This window comes from Caretta caretta, chromosome 1, assembly GCF_965140235.1.
Source record: "Caretta caretta isolate rCarCar2 chromosome 1, rCarCar1.hap1, whole genome shotgun sequence".
Classification (NCBI taxonomy): Eukaryota; Metazoa; Chordata; order Testudines; family Cheloniidae; genus Caretta; species Caretta caretta.
In genome coordinates this window covers 242,300,208-242,320,607 of record NC_134206.1, presented here as the reverse complement: position 1 = coordinate 242,320,607, position 20,400 = coordinate 242,300,208, and the positions used below count along the sequence as shown (strand labels likewise).

At 43.8% G+C, this 20,400-nt stretch overlaps 1 protein-coding gene across 1 annotated transcript in view; it reads left to right on the top strand.

The window, feature by feature from the left end:
- CACNA1C (calcium voltage-gated channel subunit alpha1 C) overlaps nucleotides 1-20,400 on the top strand; it is a 706,039-nt gene that overhangs the window by 524,287 nt on the left and 161,352 nt on the right. The window lies entirely within an intron of this gene.

Genomic DNA, 20,400 nt, shown 5'->3' with positions numbered 1-20,400 from the left:
GCCAATACCGTCAAATTGTGTCCATAGTACCCCAAATTCGACCCGGCAAGGCCGATTTAAGCGCTAATCCACTTGTCAGGGGTGGAGTAAGGAAATCGATTTTAAGAGCCCTTTAAGTCGAAATAAAGGGCTTCATCATGTGGACAGGTGCAGGTTTACATCAATTTAAAGCTGCTAAATTCGACCTAAAGTCCTAGTGTAGACCAGGGCTAATTCTAATTTTGATTCTAGTCAGAACAGTAAGACAAGTGAGTTGTTAATTTCACATATCAGCTAGCTCTGTGCCCTCTGAATCTTATATGCTGAGTGTACTGATAGGTAAATTGTCAGCCCTGCAAAGCCAACATAGTGCTGTGAAATCACATGTGAAGCAGAAAGTACATAGCTGGATTTCCAGAGACCGGGTGGTAGGGCTGAACTTGTAGAGCTCGCCTTGGAAAAGTCTTGTTTTGATTTATAAACTGGTCAAACTTGATGTGAAAATAATAGATGCAGGTTTCAAAATGGAAAAACTAGATGTTAGTTTTAGAGAAGGACTTTTCAGACTCCAGTCCCAACCCTAACTGCTCTTTTAGGCTCATATCATCTGATTATGTAGCCAAAAAATAATAAACTGGGCCAACATCTGCTATTAGTTTTACCAGAATAAATTTGGAATAACTGGAGTGAAGTCGATTCAGTTAATCCTGATTTACTCCAGCGTATCTCTGAGCAAAATTTGTCCCATTGTATTTCAAATGAATATTCAGGGACAAAGCAAGCAGAACAGTAGGTGGACAGTATGGTGCAGTTTGCTGTTTTGGAAGCTGTCACTCACTGTAAAAAACTCAGGAAGTAGAAGTCTGTGTAAAAGTTGTAAGAGCCAAGACACAAGTTGAAAATGAAGTCTTTGTCAACTTGTTTCCTTAGCTAAACAAATAGCAGCTCGAGAATGGTGTCTTACAACCTGATTGCATTTTGCCCCCCTTGCATAAATACCAGAAAATAAAAGCCCATGTCCTAGAATGATTTATTATCTGTCAAAAATGGCTCTAAAGAAGGAGAGTGCACGGCAGCATCTACCTTTATCATTATCCACTGATGTGGAAAATAATCATCTGGTAACTAAGAAAAGATTAGCTACAAACTCCAACCATTGTAGGCATTCTGAAAGGCAGCCTGATGATGCACCACACGAACACAGGCAACCCATCTGGACCTATTCTCAGTAGACTTGAGTGACAGAGCTATGGGGAAAATGTGCAAATGTCCACAAATTGTATTGGTTCTCTCTAGGGACGAACCCCACATCCTGCACCACATCGTTGCTGGAGGATACATCAGTTTAGGCTCCAAGCTTTGCTTGGGTTTGTGTTGCTGCAGTCTGTATTTAGCATGTGGCCTGGAAAAAGCTTTTGGGACATTGCTTCCCATATTGGGCTAGAACAGGGGTTCTCAACCTTTTTCCTTCTGAGGCCTCCACCCAACATGCTATAAAAACTCCACAGCCCACCTGAGCCACAAAAACTGGTTTTCTGCGTATAAAACCCAGGGCTGGCATTAGAGAGTAGCAAGCAGGGCAATTTAAATCTGATAAAATGAGTTGAAAAATGGCCTTTCATTGAAAAAGAATTTTTTGTGAAGAAGTTTCAATTCCATTTTTCAACAAATTTCAAAACAAAAATTCTCAAGAAAAAATAATATTGTTTGGTATTTTTGAATATTTAATTTCAAAGTTGTTGGGAAAATTCCACTTTATATCAAGCTTTTCCTATTTCCCCTTCTGGCCGCCCCACCTTCCTCTGGTCCCTGGTCTCTGGAAGAAAGAGAGAGAAATGTTGAAAAGTGATAGAAAGTATCACCTGAAGAACAGCTCTGTGTAGCTTGAAAGCTTGTATTTTTGACCAACAGAAGTTAGTCCAATAGAAGATATTACCTCACCCACCTTGGTTGTCTCTCTAATATTCTGGGACTTTAACATGACTACAACAACACTGCAAATTGACACTAGCACTTAAGAACATAAAAACAGCCATACTGGGTCAGACCAAAGGTCCATCTAGCCCAGTATTCTGTCTTCTGACAGTGGCCAATGCCAGGTGCCCCAGAGGGAATGAACAGGTAATCATCAAGTGATCCATCCCTTGTCACCCATTCCCAGCTTCTGGCAAACAGGCTAGGGACACCATCCCTGCCCATCCTGGCTAATAGCCATTGACGGACCTATCCTCCATGAATTTATCTAGTTCTTTTTTTAACCCTATTATAGTCTTGGCCTTCACAAGATCTTCTGGTAAAGAGTTCCACAGGTTGACTATGCTAAGGTTGACTTACACTTGTAAAATTAAGACTCTCCATTTTTAACTTTCTCTCTGTCTTTGAGTGAAAGTAACAGAAAGCTTACATTTGGGGTAAAATACAGGCCCCACTGGTAGAAATAGTGGTAAAATTCCCATCAACATCAACAGGACCAGGATTTCACCCTTTGACTTTTTTTGGAAAAAAAAAATTAAAAGTGAGAATAGATTCCGCACCACCACCACCACCCCCACACACACTTTCTCTTACTTTTTACATTTTTATACTGGAAGAAAAAGTGGCAAGTAGAAGTAAAAAGGAAAGTGGGTTTCCTACCCACTCCACTTTGTCTCACTTTTTTTACTTTCCTCCCCTTTTATTCACTGAAAAAAGGGGGAAAGTTTAAAAAGTAAGAGGTTTGGGCACGAGTGATCTAACTTACAGCCAAGGGCGCTGGAACAGTTTATATAGTGGGGTTGCTGAGAGCCATTGAACAAAACTGTAAACTCTGTATATAATGGAAACCACTTCAAGCCAGGAAATGGGATGCAGCAGCACCCCTAGTTCCAGCACCTGTACTCACAACTTTTTCCAGCTTCTCCCTTCCCTGACTCTTGCAACCTGGATTGCAAACAAAATTCAGTTGAAATCTGCTAGAGCAGTGGTGTGTGACCAGCTACAGCATATAAAAGCTGACAAAAATGTTTACAGGGCACAAGGTTTTCCGCTATGAAGGTTATTTCCCTGGCAAAGAATGATTGATGAGAAGGCCATTCTGTCTGGCCTATTGGAAAGGAGACTTATGATGGTGTGGGAATCCTGTTTAATATCACTAAGATCACTATGCAAAAACGTCACTGAAGGTGAGCCCTGATAAGGGGCTGATAATAAATGTGGTCCTGGAAGGAACCTTTTCCAGATGAATAAATCTCCATTTACCCTATCGGAAAGGAAAGCATTGGCTGAAGTTATCAAGTCATATCTGATGGCACCTTGAATCCTCTTCTTGGAAGAAGACTTTGAATAGGAAACAATCTGGGTTTAACAGGGTCAGTGGCTTGCCCATGTGCCCTACTTGAGAGGAATCAGGTGATTCCAATGTAAAAATGCAGTAGGAAGCTAGAGGGAAGGGTATGGTTGAGAGAGGAGCTGAAACTATCTGGGGCTGGAAGCCTGGCAGTAAGTTGGGAAGGCTTAGGAAACTGCAGCTATCCCTGCAGATGTTGCAGGGAGTGGTAAGAAGGCTCCTGCAGGGCTCTGAGTCAGTGGGGGGGGAGTCACTAGCTGAGAACCTGCGGAGGAAGGACAAACTCCAGGCAGGAGATGCTGGGAAGTGGACAGTCAGACCCTCAAGGAGAAGGGGCTGTGCCTAGCTAAAACTGGGATAAAGACTGTGAGAGTTTGTATTCTGTTTTCAAAGATTTTGTGTTATTTTGGACTGCTGGGGGAGAGAGACTGAACTAGGGTTGAGGCCTGGAGGGCTGATATGTAGCTATATAAATGGGGATTGTTTGAATTACCTTAGAACAGTGAGTTCTGGAGGAGACCTAGATGAAAGGGAAGTAGAGGCGGGCCAGCCACAGGGGGCAACCCTAGCCAGGAGGGGGTGCTGGGGAGGCAGTAAGTGGCCACTGTGCTACAGTGGGCAAAGTTGTCAATCACATGCCCTTACATATAACGGCCATGCTTTAACTCCAATGATTAAACAAACTGACATAAAACATGTGCACCACTAGCATCTCCATAGAGACCTGGGATGCAGTTTTTATAAGAGGTGCTACGAAAAAGCAGAACTGACCAAGTAAATACCAAGGCCAAGACTTTCAAAAATGAATGCCTAAAGTCCTGCTCCTAAATCTGTATTTGGGCATTTAAATTAGTGGTGTCATTTTCAAAAATATGGAGCATCCAGCAGTTTGTACCGAAGTCAGTGAAAGCAACTGAGCACTCAACACTTTTAAAAATCAATTATTGTTGCAGTTATAACGTCAGGAGACACCTTCATTGAGAAAAGGCCAACAGTGCATTCAAAGCACAGGTGGATATCCATGGAGCAGGATTACACACAGAGGTGCTGGAACTAGGGATGCGGGGGATGCTGCAGCACCCCCGGCTTGAAGTGGTTTCCATTATAGACAGAGTTTACAGTTTGGTTCAATGGCTTTCAGCACCCCCACTATACAAATTGTTCCAGCACCCCTGGTTACATGGCAATAATCATGCCTGAAATCCAAAGGACTTTTTAGATGGTGTTGAGAATTCTGAGTAGTGAGGCGGTGGTGTTAGGCAATGAGAGCTGGGAGATATGGAGCATGTTGTTGGAGATGTGGAACTGTGGATTATTATTTGTATGAAACAGTAGCGTCACCTGAGAGCAGAGCCCTGGTGTGCTTTACATACATGATCAGTCTAAATAGAGAACGCAGACCAGAATGAGAAAGGAAGTAGTATTCCTATTTCATAAATTCATCCATTTTTAAAGCCAGAAGAGACCATTGTGATTGTCTGATCTGACTTCCTGCCAACACAGGCCATAGGATTTCCCTGTGTTAATTCCTGCTTCAGGTCCAATATCTGTGCATGAACTAGAGCACCTCATTTTACAGATAAGTGTAATACAGAGAGAAAGCAAAAACTGGCCCAAGGGCACACAGGAAGTCTGTAGCAGAGCCAGAAATTGAACCCAAGTCTCCTAAGTCCAGATCCAGTGCCTGAAACACAAGACTATTCTTGAATGGTACAAGACAAGTGGTGAGACTAGACGTTGGGGAAGTTGTTCTGGTGTCTTTTTTCCAAATGTAAGAGTAGGTTGTCTGTGAGTGTCTTTTTTTTAAATCTTTTATTTTATTTACTCCTTTGCTTCCTCGCTACTGTAAATATTTTATTTGAGGTTTTACATGCACTAAAGGAAACAGGCAGGCCAAGACTGACCCACCGTGGCAGAGCAGTGTGCAGGCTGAGGACTGGCTGCAGTAGCCAGAAATGCTGCATTAGAGGACAGAGGTGCATTGGCAGAGTAGCATTGGGGAAGGTTTCACAGCCTGAGCCTGTATTGTCTCTTACTCAACGCCAATTTCACCTGTCCCTCTCTTTCAGAAACACCAGCATTCGCACACAAGCATTTTAAAAGCAAGAATAAAAAGCGGAGTTTAGACAGCTAACTGCTGACCTCACAGGTTCTGGAGCTGTTGCAAGAGACCAATGCAATTAGTTGTAGCTAACAGGCAGTCTATGATGCTGCTTTTTCCTGAGGCAGCATTTAGACAGAAGGAATCTGGGTGACCTTACACAGTTGAACTGGAAAATGTGCAGCTGAATCAATTGCCATCACTGGCACAATTGAGAGGAATTCAGTTACAAACAGCGCTGGCACAGCTGAGGGGAATTCAGTTATGGGATACAGGAAACCTATAATAAGAACCTAGATGTGGCTCAAGCAAGAAGAAACGATGATTGCTCTGTGACCGGACCATCTCACAAGAGGCCACTTCTTCTGCTCAGTGGGGAGAAAACTCATCCACTCCAGCTCTCTCTATCCAACTGTGTGATAATAGGCTAAAAACCCTAAACCACCTCCTGTTGTCTCTGATCATGAGAGGAAATACGTATCCCCACACCCCAAATGTCTTGGGGCTTCAAATTTTGAAAGAAAGACAGAAAAACAATTTCCCCCTGGGATAATTGAACCCATAATAGCTGCCACACAACACTGTCTAATCCTCACTCCCACAGCAGTTCTTCGGTAGCAGGGTTGTGGAGGTGAGTCAGTATTTAGTGAATTAGCCTTTCACCTCTTGAAACTTGAATTCAGACTCTGCTTGAGGGCCCATGAGGTTTTATTGGTACTGCTCTCAGCCATTCATAACACCACAGCACATTTATCCTCTCTGCTTAAGAGAGGACTAGAATAGGAAGTGGTTTTCCAGGTCTTAACTGAGATGCATCAGTAAAGTTTTGTGGGGGGCCCAGGATTAGACTAGCACGGGTTATTGCAGATCAGTTTTGAGCTGTGTTCACAGCTGTGTTATGTCCCCTCCAATGGAGTAATAATGAAAGTCAAGGTCAGAATTGAAAGGCACGGGCAGAGCTGCATAGGGTACTCCAGGTCAGAATATAAGTGCATTAAAAGACTTTGGAGGACCCAGGAATGGAAGAGCAGGGGATATTTAAGGCCAGGAATGAGTTGTTTTCACACAGCTGGGTGAGGGAAGCTTGCACAACACCTGCCCCCACTAAGCTTAGCTCAAGTTGGTGTTATCAGTCCCTAAGTTTTGGGAATGTTGAAAGTATTCACAGACTAAAAATTACTATTTCAAGCCCACTAGACAATGCCTATTCTTCGGCTTGGAGTAATTGACCTATTTTCAGTGTCTTATTGCAGAGGTACAAGAGCGTTAATTATACGCTTTACAAGCTAGCTTTAAGGGAAAAGCCCTTTAACTTGAAATCCTTGTTTACACTTCTGGTTCCAAGCTGTAATACTGCTTGCCCTGCTAGCATGTCTCATTTTTCTGACTCATAAGATATTATAATAGTGTCTAGTATCAGACTAGTCATTATGTTAGCAGAAATGTCTGAAATAATACCTCATGCACAGCAGTGTTCAAAATTACAAACATATTATTTCCTAGATATAGCAGAAATGTAATATAATGGCCACTATCTGAAAACAGGGGAAGATGTTTATTCCCATTTCAAGCTGGGAGAAGTGGTTGCCAGCTCAGATCAGGGAACTGAATAAAATCAGTTATGATACATTAATACAACCGCAAAGGCCTGCACCAGCTCAGCACCAACCTACAACTAATGAGCATATTGATCGGTAAATTGTGTTGATTGCCACTGGGAAAGCACCACCCAAGATTCCATGTGAATACTGACACTAAAAAATGTCCGTACTCACAGAGAGTTAGTCTGCATCTGAACATGGCAATCGCTGCCTGTAAAACTGGCCCCCTCAGACTGGGGAAGCCTCACTGCTCACTCTGTTGTTATATGTCACTTTGTTGTGTTGAACGCTAGGAGCAAGGTAGCTGTAGCCTGAGATACTGCAGGGGAGACTACTCAGCACTAGCTGATCCCTTCCACTAATATCCCCCACAAGGGTCCCAACCTCTGCCCAGCTGTCTACAACCCTCTGAACGTGCCCCAGCCCAGCTTCTCCTTCCTAGCTGCCAGTTCCCTATTTCTCTTCTTGACATGTATCAACACCTGACCAGCCTCCCAAAGGTTATTATTAATCATTATTAATTATATCTATCTTATTGTAGTTCCTAGGCGCTCCCGTCATGGACCAGGACCCTGTTGTGCTAGGTGCTGTACAAACAAAAAAGAAAATGATTCCCTGCCCCGAAAGCTTTTTCCTCTCCACTGGATACAATCTGACCTGCCTTCTAGCTGTTGTCACCTGATTGCTATAACATCCCTTACCAAATCAGCTTCCCAGTTGCAGCAACTTCCATGGCTCCCCAGGAAAGACTTCCAGCTGGACCTGACTCCCAGCTACTGGAAGTCACACTCCCCCTGGACATGATTTCAGACCCCTCTAACCCCCCAGTTGTTGGTTCATTCCCTCTCCTCCCAACATATACTGCCACCTGGTCTGCCTTCTAGCTGCCAAAGCTTGCCCACTAACCACAGGCATATACACTCACCTTCTCCAACTCCCAACCTTCAGACCACTCACTCAATTTCCAGGTATTGCCCACTTGGAAATGACTGGGGGGAGAAAGTCACAAAATTGCTTGGACTCAGTTCCTTTGCAAGCATAGAAATCTAGGTGGCCTGCAGCAACAGTCCCAGGAGATTTTCCAGTGGCCTGAACATAGCCAATTGGAATGGCCCCCTACTGCTTGTTTCTCATAGGCCATGCAGGAGGGACATATTCATACAGCTTTGAACTGAAACAACAAAGACACTTGCTGATGTGGAGACCATCTTCAGACTTACTGATTTGCTGCGCAGTTCTGCAGCTGTTATATGTGCAGGGCAGCTGCAGAACTGATCCCTCATATCAGGCTTTGCCACAGTTTAAAAGGACACCATCAACTTGAAAAAAAACATTTGTGCCTGAAATTTGTGTGCCTATTACTGTGATAAGTAACACCTAGATTCCTGGAACTTCAAGAATTGCTAGACTAGAGGGGAAATAATAGTCTCTATTTTTCTGTTTGTTTATTGTGTGCAGTTGACAGCCCTTCTTCTATGGTTAGTTTCACCGGTGTGTTGATGGTCAGTTGCACTTCCCGTGTCACTAGCACAATATCAACTGCTCAAGGGAGAGCTCACAGTGCTGCCATTTCCCAGGCCCTATAAGGGCATGTTTGCCAATTACAAAGCAGCAGAGCTGCTGCTGTTTCCAAAGTAATGGCTGGGGGAGGTTCTCTTTTACACAGAACCCCTGCATGGAGCCAGGGAACAACAGGAGCCAGGGTGGATGGGGAGTTCCCCTCTGCACTTCTCAGACTTCTGTACATTGGGTAGTGTTGCTCTGGGGCTTACCTCCCTTGCTGAAAAGACGCTTAGAAGCATCAGCAGGGATGTAGGAAAATTCTTAGAACTATTTGGAAATAATCTTTTAAAGTCAGTAAATAGTGTTTAAATAGTGCAAGACCCAACTCGAAATGTTTTAATTTAACTAGAACTCATCATTACAGCCAGGAGTTTCCCAAGAGAAGCAGACAGACTCAGGATGCTTAGGATGCAAAATGCATCCCAACCTGCCTCATAAATGGTTGTATTTTTGCCCTTAGTTGTTTCCAGCCAAGAAAACAATACAAGCCATTTACCAGGAAAGTGAAGAGACCAGTATAGAATCTGTTTCTGAAGGTTGGTTTGATGTCATTCAGAGGGATGCACACTGGCAGGAGGCATGTCTTCTGTTACCTGTTCTTGTAGCAAACTCTCTTAGCCTATGGCCTAACCAGTCTGTTCCTGCATCCTTTCTTGAGTCCCAAGAGGCTAAGAGTGCTGCTTTTATAGCCCTTCCAACCACAGTTAGCCTGAGGAGTGATGAGCAAGCTAGTGATTTGAACTTGGATGCCCAGTTGACAGTACAACTAGCTGCCACTGGAGAATGCTTGATTTGCCTTTTCTAGCACAGGAATGAGCCATTTTCTTGAACATATGTTTCAGAGTGAGATTCCTGCAAACTGTGCTTATGAGAAATCCAAAAGATTACAGCTGTGTCAGTTGTTTTAAAAAAAACCTGAACATTATGTGCAGGGAAGTGTTAATGCACTCCTGGGAATAGATGTACATGTTCTTTCTTGGAAGTGGAAAACAGAATGCATTTGAGACTTGAAAAGGTCATCTCACTTTGAAAGGGGCTTAGATTTGATTTTGTCTATTATGTGGTCTTCTGCATAATGCTTGTTCCATTCACCAGCTATAATGAACTGATATTTATGGAACACAATGTCTCTCTGTTGAGATTATTTTAAAAATAAAAAATGGCAGATGTTTGGAGCAGCTGAGGGGTTTGAAATGTCAGACTAGATCCCAGAGAGATGGACTAATGGGCAGACAGTTCAGCTATAGGTATGTGATAAACTGGATGAGTATATGGCAAATGTATCAATCACATACTTGTGCAATTTGGCACATGCCTCTTGATATATCACATGGTTATTATTTCCATGTATGTGGTGTATATACATTTATCACATGACTCTGACTGTCACCTCAACATATGTGGGGTGAGTTTGTTAGTGTGGGTATATGTATATAATCAGTTTATCGCCATTTCCACTCTGAAAAACCACATAATACTTCCTAGCTCAGCTCTATTCCACTGTCTTCTGCCTTCATGTATTCATCTTCTGTCATGCAACCCAATGTGCTAGCTACCCTCATCTTTTCATTGTAGGTAGCTCCGTTAGTATATGCTAGCTTCTCCATCTCTTTATCTTTTTTGCTTACTTTGGGCCTGACTCTCATTTATGTTAAGACTCCTTTACACCACTCTACTTACACTGTAGTGGCATAAAGTTGCCTTAAAATGAGTGCAAATGATAACCACTTTAAGGTCCTTTAACATTACCACAGTGGTCTAAAGGGGCCTTGTCATAAATGAGAACCAGGTCCTCTCTTTCTAACTGATGTAATCACCTCAGCCATATTTTTACATAACCTAAGATGGCCTCTTGGAAACCAGATCTCAGTACTAATTGGACAGGCACTGGCCTTCTGGTGCTCAACTAGTAGTTTCCAAGGATTTTACAGTCCTTCAAGGACCTTTTTTATATAGACTCATTGATGTACCATCTGTCCTCCTCATATACCGATCCTGTTTCTCACTTAGCTTCTCAGGTGAACAGCAAATCATGTGTCCCTTTTCCTTACCTCCAGAGGCCATTCAGGTAGGTTCCTCATCTAAGAAACAGGGCCACTTTTTTTTCCACTGTTCCCTGGTCATCTTTCATTGTGAACACTCACTAATTCAAAAACAGTTTCTCTTTTGGAAAGAAGGAGAAGTGCTCTCTGCAGCAGCCAAAAGTCTCCTGAGAAATGATAAAAGAATTCTCAAAGGGGGTGGAGGAAGGAACAGACTGAAGAATGCATTTAATTCAGATCCTGTCATGAAAAGAAGTGTCTCTGGGGAGCATGTGCTTAGTGAGTAAAGGAAGTATCAATACCCCACATTAAAAACAATTAATTATCAGCACTGGTGTTTTGTTTTATTTTCCTTCCCCTACTATGGATCTTAAATTCCATCTCAGCACTGAACTTGTTGATAGAGTTAAAGTTGGAGCTTATCTACAGGAGTCTGCTCTGTTTAACTGAATCAGACCTCCATTCTAAAATGTACATTATTTTTATCCCATTGTAGGCCAATAAATCACTGGTCACATGACCATACGATTGACGTTTGGTCAGGTAGTCATAAGACACTTGCTCAGATAACTTTATAATCCAGGAAGTATCTAACCACCAAGATCCCACTGATAATTCTAATTCCCATCTTATCTTCTCCTGAAGGGGCTCCAATAATACTGTTATCCCTTTTCACCTAAGCAGTTAGTCAAAGTTTGGGCCTCTGTGGATTACTCCAGTTGGGAGGAGACATTAATGATGGAGTCTGGTATTTATGATGCAAGCCTGTTTATTCACAAAGTGCTGTTTCTCCAAACACAGGAAGAACCTTAAAATAGCACATAGCTGCCTTGATCACAGCAGCAGTCTCTTTCAGCCAGCTTGTTCGGGCTTTCTTTCTGATTCTCTCGGTGGTCTTTCAGCTTGAGCTGTGTCTCTGTGTCTCACACACCCTTACCCAAAGACAATACCCTGTGGAGCCCTCTTCCCAAAAAGTCCAAATTCCTGTGCAGGCTCAGACGCCCCCTTTTTCTTAAGTGGCACTGCTTAGCTGTTTCTCTCAGATATTTTAAATGAGGAGTGGAGGTCATGTTTGCAGTGTTGTAGCCGTATTTGTCTCAGGATATTAGAGAGACAAGGTGGGTGAAGTGAGAGACTCAAGCTTTCAAGCTACACAGAGCTCTTCAGGTTTGGGAAAGGCAGTAGGGGCAGGTCTTCACTACCCACCGGATGGTAGTGATCATCTATCGGGGATCGATTTATCGCGTCTCGACTAGACGTGATAAATCGATCCCCAAACATGCTCCCCATCAACTCCAGCTCACGAGAGGCGGAAGCGGAGTCGATGGGGGAGCAGCAGCGGTTGACTCGCCACCGTCCTCACGGCCAGGTAAATCGACCTAAGATACGCCGACTTCAGCTACACTATTCAGCTGAATATTCCTTCCCCCCCAAGTGTAGACCAGGCTAAGTGTGTCAAGCTAACTACAAGGAGGAACAGATTGTTTAGCATCAGTAGTTAGCACATATTCTAAGGGGCCATTGAAGGTGAAGTGGCACTCCTGTAATGACAGGACTAAAAAGGGGGTTAGTGGTTACAGATTGTTGTAATAAGACATACATCCAGTGTTTTTAGTAAGGCCATGATTTTTAGTGTCTAGCAAAGTTATGAATTTAAGTTCCCAGGCTCATCTTTTGAAAGTGTCATGCAGGTTTCCTTTGATGATGAGTACTGATAGGTCAGATAGAGAGTGAAAAGTATGAGGAATACTTGTGGCTCCTTAGAGACTAACAAATTTGAGTATAAGCTTTCGTGGGCTAAAACCCACTTCATAAATGGACACAAATCAGATGTCAAGAATTATAACATTAAAAAAAACAGTCAGAGAACACTTCAATCTCCCTGGTCACTTGATTACAGACCTAAAAGTTGCAATACTACAACAAAAAAAAACTTCAAAACAGACTCCAATGAGACACTGCTGAATTGGAATTAATTTGCAAACTGGACACCATTAAATTAGGCTTTAATAAAGACTGGGAGTGGCTGGGGTCATTACACAAAGTAAAACTATTTCCCCATGCTTATTTTTTCCCTCTACTGTTATTCACACCTCCTTGTCAACTGTTGGATATGGGCCATTCTGATTATCACTACAAAAGGTTTTTTTTCTCCTGCTGATAATAGCTCACCTTAACTGATCACACTCGTTATAGTGGGTATGGCAACACCCATTTTTTCCACGTTCTCTGTGTATATATATAGATATATATATCGTCCTACTGTATGCATCCGATGAAGTGGAGTTTAGCCCACGAAAGCTTACGCTCAAATAAATTTGTTAGTCTCTAAGGTGCCACAAGGACTCCTCGTTCTTTTTGCTGATACAGACTAACATGGCTACCACTCTGAAAAGAGTGAAAAGTGTTCACTCACAGGTGCTATGATGTTTTTATCACTTTCCTGTGCGAGTTCATTCGAGAGTATAGTGATTGTCTGATTTCATCCACATAGTTTTTACTGAGGCGTTTAGTGCACTGGATAAGGTTGTTGTGATAGGCATGGGTAGGATCCATGGATCTTGAAAGGAGCATTGTGAGGGGTGTTGATCATTGTAGCAGTTGAGGTCAGAGTAGATTAGATAAGGTTTAACCCAATCCACAACAATACAGTGTCACTGTGCAGGATAGAAACCCCAAAAGAGGTTCCCATTTCATAGCTAGTTTTTTCCTGCCTGCTATCTGAGATGCACAAGAGGGGCTCTCCTATACACAAGCATTTACCCCCATGTACCCAATAATTTACCTTTTGCATGCTCCTTGTATAACCTACACCCCTCCTGGGTGTGGTGTCTGTCCCATCTAGTGGCACTGAGACCACTTGGAGAGTCTGTTCTACAGCCTTAGTTAAGGGCCACGTGGCTTTTCGCTCATGCAGTAGAGGCTCATGCATTCAGTTCCAGAGATCTCAGGTTCGATCCTGCCCACTGATGACCGGGGTCTGTCAGTGTTACACTTGCATATAAGAATATGTTCCCAGGAGAAATGCATACAGCAGAATGAAAACTCTCTCATTTAAATTAATTGGTAAAATGAATGAGTAAGGCTTTCCACAAACAGAGGTGATGAAAGGAGGAAGCTAGGCAGTGTTCATGTATTAAACTGAGGACACTCCACAGAAAAAAGATGACTTGTTTGATATTCTGACAATTGCCCACAAACTCATTCATGGATGGATGGACAGGAGAGACGCAGTAGGAAATGGGGTTCTTTTTGGAGATGAAGTCATTCACTCAATGCTAACTCAGTTTAAGGAGGCAGCTTGGAAACTGAAGACTGCAATTTGTTTTTGTTGTGCCTGATGGAAAAACAAATCTTAAGTTCCAGCTGGAGAATTCACAGAATTCCTTTGCTCAGAGTTGTTTCGTGATCTTGCTGAGTCCCACCTGGAAAGCATTAGTGTCAATAATAATGATAATACTTAGCTCTCATTACAATGTTTTTCATCCATAGATCTCAAAGAGCTTGACAAAAGTGAGTGGAGAATTACTATCCCTGTGTTAGAGAAGGAGAAACAGAAGCATAGAGAGGTTTGCCCATGATGACACAGCGAGCCCATGGCAGAACAAAGATGAGATCCAGGTCCATCTGGTTTCAAATCCATTGCCCTGTCTGTTGGGCCACACTGCTTCTACTCGGGTTGTCCTTGTGTCCCATTACCTTTAGCAGTGATCAGAGGTGACAGGGGAAGGGGAAACGTGGTGAAAAATAGGAGTTGGAAAATAAGTCAAAATAGCCCTCCATCATGCTGGTGGACATGTCATTCAAGGCATGCAGTGAAGAGAGATCAATCTTTGTTTTAGCCTGGGGTGCCAGGATGATCAGACACCTGCAGTGTGAAGTGTGTGGGGAATGGACACTTCACCATTCTCCTCTGAGGCAGCTAGGGGTGGGTTTGGGTAGCTTGTACAGGTGGTGTTCTCTGCACGATGCAGAGCCCAGCTCCGTGGGGATTCCTTGCATGGATGCATGCAGTAGTTTTTTTAGAGGCTGGTGGGGAGCTTGTGTTGGGGGAATCCACCCATCACCAAGCACCACAGGGGAGAGGAGCACAGGGCACAAGAACTACTGAGGATAATCCACTCCCACTTTTGATTACTAGAGCCATAGATTATAAAGCCAGCAGGAACTATTGTGACCATCTGGTCTGACCTCCTGTATAGTACAGGCCATAGGACTTCCTGGAATTAATTTGTGTTTGAACCAGACCATATCTTTTAGAAAAAACATGCCATCTTGATTTTAAAAATGTCTAGTGATGAATTCTCCACCGCATTCCCTGGTAAATTATTCCAATGGTTAATTACCTTCACTGTTAAAAAGGTGCACCTTGTTTCAAGTCTAAAGGCTGGGTGCCCTTAACAAGTTTTGCATCCTGTGAATAGGGTTAGATAAGAATGACCCTCCCCATCTTTGTTGTGGTTCGCTTCATACCCTGTCCCAGTCTGTGTGTGTCTCTGCCCCCTTCATTTTGACATTGAAGAGTAAGTCCCTCCCGCTGCAGCAAGGCCGGCGCTCTGTTCATCTTTGGCGACTAGTGCTTCTGAGTAACGGGAAGTCAGCTGACTGTTTAACAGGAACTGGCTCAGCATTGGACTCCTGTGCATTTGAACCCCGCTGTAGGCTTGCTCGCCTCAATAATGTAGATATATGAATGATACAGTAATTAGCTCTTCTGCAGCACCTTCCATTCTGAGGAGCTAAAAATGCTTTACAAACATGAACAAATGAAGCTTTGCACCACCCCTGTGGGGGACGTGAGTATGACTCTCCCCTTCATCCTGATGGGGGAGACGAGGCACAGAAAGGTTAAAGTGATTTGCCTAGGGAGGCTGTAGCAGAGCTGGGAATATGAGGCCAGTTCTCCTGGCTGTCCTGCACATTAACCTCTAGGCCGTGGTCCCTCTGGCATATACATAGGGATTTATAGCATTTATTGCTGTGAACATCTTCCACCTATGTTCTGTTTTACAAGTAAAAATTGCTTTAACATAGCCACGCCCAAGTACATGACAATGTGCTATGCCAGGAGTGGCCAAACATACTGACCCTACAAGCTATATACAATAATCTTCAGAAGTTCGAGAGCTGCAAGACATGCACAACCTGCCCCATGGGACAGTGCCTGCCACGGTATGGGCCTTCTGCCCTGATGCCCCCTGCCCTTCCACTGAGCTAAAGCCCTTAGACCCCTCCCCCCAGCAGGGCAGAAGCCCCTTATCCTATCACCCCGCCGCATGGCAGAAGCCCCGAGCTCCCCCCTTCCCAGTCCTGTAGATGGAAATGGGTGGGGGGTGCGTGCGGGGCTCTGGGGGGCAAGAGGACAAGCCACAGTTTGGCCACGTCTGTACTATGCTGATCGTTGGCTGCGATTTCAGCCCTTGTGGCCATTGCAGTGCAGCCTGCTCAGTGCACTCTAATTAGCTTGTCTCTCACCAACAGAAGTTGGTCCAATAAAGGATATTACCTCGCCCACCTGGTCTACTCGAATTTAGGACAGGCAGACCTGCCTGCAGAGAGCAGAAGCAAGATTAGTGGAGGATCTGGCCCCTCGTGTGTAATAAAGAGTGGATCAGTGTTTTATAATGCCATACAAACCCACACACCAGAACGTCAGTGGGCGGCTGCTCAGTGTAACTTCAGGTGGAAAGCAGGAGAGACAGTGTGGGGAAAAGACTCATCAGTCTTATTCCAGTCTGGGCATGACTCTGTAGTTCAGCTCCTCTGGGCCAACTTGGTAGATGTTATTAATCTCTGGAAATCAGCATAAAACAGAGAATTGCATTCACAGCAGTCCACCAAGAGTTTTCAAGTAGCAGCATTGCCAACATAGCGGAGGAAATCCAACAAGTGTGTATTCAGACATTGGCTAGTCCAAATCCTGGCCCCATTGCCCACAATGCAGCCATAAAACTTGGGGACAAATTGCGATTGCCTTATTTTTGCTACTCCCAGAAGCAAGGCAATCACCATATGAAGCACAGATAGCTAGATTAGTCACTCTTTGGGACTTTTGCCATTCATGTCAGTGGGACAAGGATTTGGCCCACAACTTTAACTCAATGGCTTGATGCTTGCGGGATTCAGCTTGTAACTAAGATCAGAAAGAAGAGGAGGATCCTCCTCTGACAGTGTATATTGTAATATTTCATACTTCCATATGCCTTTATTTTCCATTTTGTATTTTTAATTCATTATGAAGTTTTCAGACAGAAGTGGATGTCATATGTGTAAGCTGAGTTCCTTGTTTTTTTCTTTTGCCTGTCACTGGCTGCATGCTCTCTATTGATGTCTTGTTCCTGGTACTTGACACTGACCATCTTGTCTGTGAAAGGAAGCACTCCTGCTGGCTTGCCTGATAAGAAGAAAGGGAAGTTTGCTTGGTTTAGTCACTCCACAGAAACCCATGGTAATGTTCCACTGTGCTCTGTGTCCATAACATGTGTGTATACGTATATATATATATTGTATGTGAGTATATTTATGCATGTATGTGCCTCACTCCTTCTATTGCTTGTGCAGTGTCCTGTATATGTGTTTGAGGTGTTGCAAAGCAACCTTTTTCTAATATCTTCAAAACTGTTTTCCATTTGCAATCAAGCTGAAATATGTTTTGAAGGTGCTTCACTTCATATCAGAAGATTACGGGCCAAATAACTGTTTTGTTTTCCTGGGGTGGGGTCAGACTGTATGATCAAATGTTAACCTTGGGGGTTGGTTTCTTTTTCAGTTTGCTTGGCGGTTTCTTGTGCGTCAAAATATTAATCTAGCTGGTTTCTTAGGTTGTTTCTCCAAGCAAAGACAATAAGAACACATATGTTACTGTTGCCCCTTTTTGACCTAAGCAGCTAGTCAAAGTTCAGGACCCTAGAAATGTTCCAGTTGGAAGCAGAAATTGATGGAGTCTGGTATTTTCTTTGTTGCAATCTTGTTTATTTACAAGAAATATACAAAATCTTCCTTCTCCAAACCCAGGAGGAAGCAAGAACAAAAGGAGCAGTTTCTTAGCTTACAGCCCCAAGCCTCTCTAGCCAGCAGATCCAAAATCCCTCTCCACTACCCTTTTTCCAGGGTCACACTGTGCTTACAGGCTACTGCTAGGCTTTCTAGCATTTTGCATCTGCCTCTCTGTTTTTGTCTTTCAGTCTGTTGTCTCCTCTTCCCTCACCCCTATCCAAACAATACTCAGCCAAAAGCTCCTGGGCAAATTTCACACATTCTTCTTGTCTTAAGTGGGGGCTTATGCTTACAGTAATGTTAATTGAATGGTGCCTTCACACCTCTCAATCTCAATGGGGTTTTAACTCAACCCATAACAAGATTTCAGCCAGCTCATAAGATTATGTAAAGGTGTGGACACACTTGGAGCAATGCATTTGGTCATGTTGGAGGGAGTGCCATAGTGTCAAATATTTCATTCAGTGCTCAAAAACACAATCTAAGAAATTTAGCTCTCCATAAGAGACAAAGTAGAAATGCTGGAGATTGTTAGGTTGAAAAAGAGGGAATACTCTGCACTGAAGCAAGAATACAGGATACGTTTGGAAGGGCCATCAGATCTCTCTCCAGCTTCTAAAAGAGGACCTGGTCTCACAGCCCATTGGACATCTGCCCAGTTGCAAATGCAGAGCATACCCTGAAAGGACCATCAAGTTTATCTCCTGGAGTTAGTTTAGCTCTTGCTCTGGTGGCCCATTGGATGTCTGTCTTATTGCTAAGAATAGCTGTGTTCTTAGTAATACACAAGATGTTCTGACAGCCCATTAAATATCTTTCCAGCCGCTAATACACAGCATGCTCTAAAGTCCCACCGACATCTATACAGCTGCTAACATAGGTCATGTTCTGACAGCCTATCAGACATCTGTCCAACCCCATCATACCATTCAGTTTGAAGAGTCATTTCTTTGTCTTTAATTCAATTTGTGTATTTGGAAAGTAGGGAGGGAGGAAAGACACGTAGGGAGAAGTGCTGTCCTTTGTGCCACATGACCTCAGACAGATATATGCTAAGGAGGTATTTTAATTCTCCAAACAAGGGACACAAGCAGTTACTCAGTTGGAGTTGTCCTGTTCCATGAACTCTTGGTGGAATGAAAGATTTAGGGGATTGATAGTCTAGGAAGTCAGTCCCCTGTTCAAAAACAATCAGGTAGATGTGGATTACAATATTCAGCCTGGTTCTTAATTGACAGGTGTTCACACAAAAACTCCACCACAGTCAGTATTCTTTAGCTTCCTTGTTGGAAATTCTAGAAAGTCAGGTCATAGACTGAATGGGTCATAGAAACTGAGCTACTCTCTCATTCCTAGAGATCCCATTCCTCCAGGTGTAAGGTTGAGGCACAGCGGTGGGCAGTTTTGGGGAGGATAGCATCACTGCTGCTAATGCTATAGCTGCTTTTCAGATAACAGAGGACTTCAGGCACAAGAGCTGTGACTCTGGTACTTTTCATCAGCCATCAGTTCACCAGAACATACATCATTTATTTTAAAAAATGTAGACCATGCAGAAATAAAGGAATGTTTTTTAAATGTTCCACTGTTAATCTCTTTGGTGGTTTTGCCAGATTTTCCCTCCAGTTTCCATTGATCCTATTTATAAACTTTCAAGGGATTAATTCACTGAAAGAAGCAGAGCAGCAGCTCTTGTCCCACTCTTTTCTGATGGGGAACTTGAGTGTATACTTAAGCTATACCTGCTTGGCCTATGCAATAAGGCCACAGACTTGCTCAGCAAACTGCATAAGTAGGGCCCTACTATATTTACGACCCTGGAAAACGCAACACGGACTGTGAAATCTGGCCTCCCCCATGAAATCTGGCTATTGTAGAGGAGGGGCAGAGCTGGGGGCACCCCAGCTGGAGGCTCCTACCCTGCACCGGGCTCCAGCTGCTAGTTCTGGCCAGGATGGGACTACTTCTTCCTCTGCAGGAGCCACGACTGGGGCCAGGTCAGACCCACCTCCAGGAACCTCCCCCAGCTGCAGGAAGCTCAACGGCTTCTGAATGGGAGCCCAGATCTGAAGGCAGTGCTGCCACCAGCAGCAGCCTAGCCAGGACTAGCAGCTGGAGTCTGGCACATAGTAGGAGCCCCTGGCTGGGGCACCCCCAGCTCTGCCCCTTCCAGGCCCAGCGCTCAGGGTTAAAGGGGCCTTCAGCTGGCTGCGTTTGGGGAGAGGTGACCACGGCATCCCCTTGACCATGGCACCTACCCATAAGGCTGGCCCTGCTGTCCCCAAAAAAGTGGTAACCCGTTCCCCATAGCATGAGACCCTCACCTCTGTGCTGCTGCTGGCAGTGGCCCTGCCTTCAGGGCTGGGTGCCTGGCCAGCAGCCACCCTCTAGCAGTCCAGCTCTGCAGTGCTGCCTTCAGAAGTAAAGATGGCAACACCATGACCCCCCTACAATAGCCTTACAACTCCACAGCCCCACAACCCCCTTTTGGGTCAGGACCCCCACATTTACAATACAGTAAAATTTCAGATTTAAATATCTAAAACCATGAAATTAATGGCAAAGAGTCCTGTGACACCTTATAGACTAACAGACATATTGGAGCATAAGCTTTTGTGGGTAAATACCAACTTCATCAGATGCAGGTATAACTATGCAAGCAAGAATCAGGCTAGGGATAACGAGGTTAGTTCAATCAGGGAGGATGCGGCCCTCTTCTAGCACTTGGAGGTGTGAACACCAAGGGAGGAAAATATCCTATGACTGTGAAATTGACAAAAATGGACCATGAAT